Here is a 3,932-nt window from a genome sequence, read left to right on the forward strand (position 1 = left end):
ACACACACACACACACACACACACACACACACACACAAATAAAATTAAATTTAAAAAACTCAATAAATAAATAAGCAGGGTAACCTTCCTAAAGAAGACAATGTTTCACTCATATTGCATCAACTGTGGCTTCCCTCTGTTAAATTGCTAAGAACTGCAGAACCTTCGAACACCCCTCTACACATGTCACTAAAAAGGTGACATGATCTCCACCATCACTGCCATAAATTTTAATTCCTTTTTCACATGAGGTCACATTTCAGATGCTTTTAAGTATCTTCTTATACTCCATAAGTTCCAATTGCTTAAGATAAAATTTTTTACAGCACCCAGCTCAATTTTATCATCCTTACTTTACAGAAGCAAAGACTCAGGAGGAAACACAGATGACAGAGTGGTAAGAAGTATAGCAAGACCCTCTCCAAAAGCTGCCATCCAGACACTGGAATATAGTTTTGTTTTGTTTTGCTTGTTTTTTATTTTTGTATTATAGGGAAGGGTCTACAGAGTGTTCAGGGTCTCACTACTAGATCGGACTCATAGTGATCCTCCTGTTTACAGCCTCCCAAGAACTGGGATTACAGGCACGGGCCACCACACCCAGTCTCAATTGCTGTCGCAGCACAATCTGGGGGCAGGGTCAGCACAGCAGGCCCAGGGATCGAACCCCTGGACCTTGTGCCTGCTTGCAGGCACTTTAATTCCAGTTATTTGGCCAGCCTTTGGAATATAGCAATGTGGAGAATACAAGAAGGAAGGTGGGAAAAGAATTACATAGACTCAAGAAGGAACTGAGGTATGAACTGAAGGCCACAGAGTGTGAAGAGAGAAACTTCAACAAAGACAAAGGAAGTACCCAGTGGCATCTTCTCCCTAAAATGAGATGCACCACACAAAAGGCCTCTGCAGAGACAGCAGTGGAAGGGAGCAGTGGATGTGAAGATGTGCACTAGCTATTGGTGAGTGCAGAGGCTCAGTCATACCATGCTGAGAGAGTAATGGGCTGGGGACCATTTTGGAGAGGAGCTGACTGAGCTCAACACTCAGAGTCACTGCCAGCTCCCTCTAATGGCTCACAGCTTGGCTCAGGCCCACAGAGATGTGATGATGGCTGAAGGCTGCCAGTGGGTGCCAGTTCACTGAGACTATCCACAACTTCATCAAAAAGCTACTGCTGGCTTTCTGGGATACATAAACCTGGATAAGGATTCTGTCTCCTAATCTCTGTTACTTCTAATCTCTCCATTGTTTGGACTTGCTTTTCTATGACTATGAATGTGATATCTGTTGCTTCTAATCTCTTCCTCTTCTACTTCTCTGCTTTCTCCCTAAACCGTTTTAATTCCTGAGGGCAAAATTGAAACATTAAAGACTTGAATACTTCTTAGAATTTTCTGGTATAGTTTAGATTTTGTTATATAATCACAAATCTATTCATATGGTTAAAGGTGACAAATTAATTGCTACTTTCAGTTTGTCATTTTCTAGGTTGTGTTTTATGTTACTGTCATTGGAACCCCTATGACCAAAAGTGACAAATTGTTCCAAACACCTGTCCTTCCTGGTACTATAAGACTGAAATTGACTATCAGTAGTCATTTCCTCAGGGTTCTAAGTACTGGCAATAAAGCATTAGATCTTCCCTAAAGTTCTTTTAGAGTTCAGTAGTGAGTTCTCTGGTGCCTGTATTTTACTTAGTTGGTTAGTTTTTTAATCACTACCTCAATTCCATTGGCTCTTATTGGGCTTTTTTGCATATTTATATCTCTTGGTTCAGTTTTGATAATTTACATGTGTCTAGGAATCTGTCCATTTCTTGTAGATTCTCCAATTATTGAAGTACAAATTTTCAAAGTATTTACTAATAATCTTCAGAATTTCAGTGGTGTCTGTTGTAATTTCTTATTTCTTACTTTTTTTTTTTTTTTTTTTTTTGTGGAACCCGGGGATTGAACTCAGGCCCTTGCGCTTGCCAGGGAAGCACTTGTTCTACTGCGCCATCTCCCCAGTCCCTCATTTCTTAATTTCTCATTTTTAATTGCACTGATATGGGCCTTTGCTTTCCTTCTTTTTGTAAACCTTACTAAAATGTTTACTTATTCTTTTGAAAAACTGCTTTTAGCCAGAGAGCTCAGCAGACTAAAGCACCTGCTTAGACAGAACAAAACAACTGAGGTTCACTCCCCAGCATGTCATATGAGCCCCGCTCCCAGGGTACACTGAAACAACTATTGAGACTAGGCATAGTGGTGTTTGCCTGTAATCCCAGAGTTTGGGAGGCTGAAAACAGGAGAATCACTGCAAGTCCAATCTATGTAATGAGACACTGTAGGAAAAAAAAAAAAGGAAACAAAGAAAAACTGCTTCTTCACTTTGTTCCTTATAATTTTTTAGTCTCAATTTTATCAATATTTACTCTAATCTTAGTTTCCTTCTTTGAACTAGCCTTGGACTTAGACTGTTGTTGTTTTTCTAGGACTTTGATGTGTATTGTTAGGTTATTTACCTGAGCTTCCTGTTTTTCTACTGTAAGCATTCATAGCAATGAACTCCCTCTCAGGAATGCTTTCATTGTGCCCCACAGATTCTGGTATGTTGTATGAACATTATAATTTGATTCTAGGAATTGTTTTATTTTTCTTGGGTTTATTCTGTAACCCAAAGTGCAGAAGTATGTTATTTAATCCCTGAGTGTTTGCAAATTTTCTGTGGTTTCTTTTGCCATTAATTTCTAGTTTCAGTGTAATATAATTTCATAACATATATGAAATTTCAATCATTTTATATTTATGTGAGCAAGATTCATGAGGTAATGAGTTGTCTATTTGGGATAAAGTGATGGTTAGGATGTTATAACTGTGTGGATATTTATCTGATCTTTCATGTTCAGGAGGGAGTTTTTTTATGCAGATGGATGCACAAGTGTTTAGTGCATAAATGTAATAATTATTATCTCTTCTTGTTAAATTGTTTAACTAATATGTAGTGAGCTTATTTGCCTTTTCTAATCAGTTTTGTCTTGAAGTCAATTTCCTCTAGAAATAGTATATTTACACCTAATGCTACTTCATGGAATATTTGTTTTGCATTCTTTGATTGTTAGTCTATATCTATAGATTTCTTTTGGGATTAGATGTCCCTCATGTACATAGCATACTGTTAGATTTATTTTTTTTAATTTGTGTATTTGGTACAGGATCTCACTATGCAGATCAGACTCGTAGTGATCCTCCAGTTTTCAGCCTCCCCAGCACTGGGATTACAGGCATGCACCACCACCCCTGGACTCTGTCACTGGCTCGGCGTACCCTAGGGACTGGGCCAGCTGGGCATGCAGGACCAAGGATCGAACCCTGGTCCCTGCACTTGCCAAAGTAGGCACTTTGTCTGCTGAGCTATCTTACTGGCCCAGAATTAATATTTGGATAAGTTTGAAAGTCTATGTCTTTTGAGTTAGAAGTTGAGGTATTTTGTTGAGTGTTATTACTGAAAAGTATTGAGTTATTCCTCTCATTGCATTACTTTTCTGTTGTTAATACTTTTATTTTTTCCCATTTATTTAACTGCTAAACCTGCTTGATGTATTCAGATGTTGGCATTATTCATTTATTTATCTTTATGTAGGATGTTCTTGAGAAAATTTTAGAGTACTGGTTTGGTAGTCATGAATTTCTTAAGGTTTTCTTTCATGGAATGTCCTTATTTCTCTCTAAATTCTGAAAGACAGTTTTATAGGGTATATTAATCTGGGTTTAAAGCTGTTTTATTTTAAGGCTTGAAATACATTACTTTGAGCTCTCTTTGCTCTTTAAGATTTATGTTGAAAAACCTTCTGTAATCCTAATGGATTTTCCCTTAGAAGTTATTTGTTGCTTTTTCTCTGACAGCTTTTAAGATTCTGTTCTTGTTGAGGACTGGCCAGATAGCTCAGT

This window comes from Octodon degus, unplaced genomic scaffold (genome assembly GCF_000260255.1).
Source record: "Octodon degus isolate 3935 unplaced genomic scaffold, OctDeg1.0 scaffold00053, whole genome shotgun sequence".
NCBI classification, from domain to species: Eukaryota; Metazoa; Chordata; class Mammalia; order Rodentia; family Octodontidae; genus Octodon; species Octodon degus.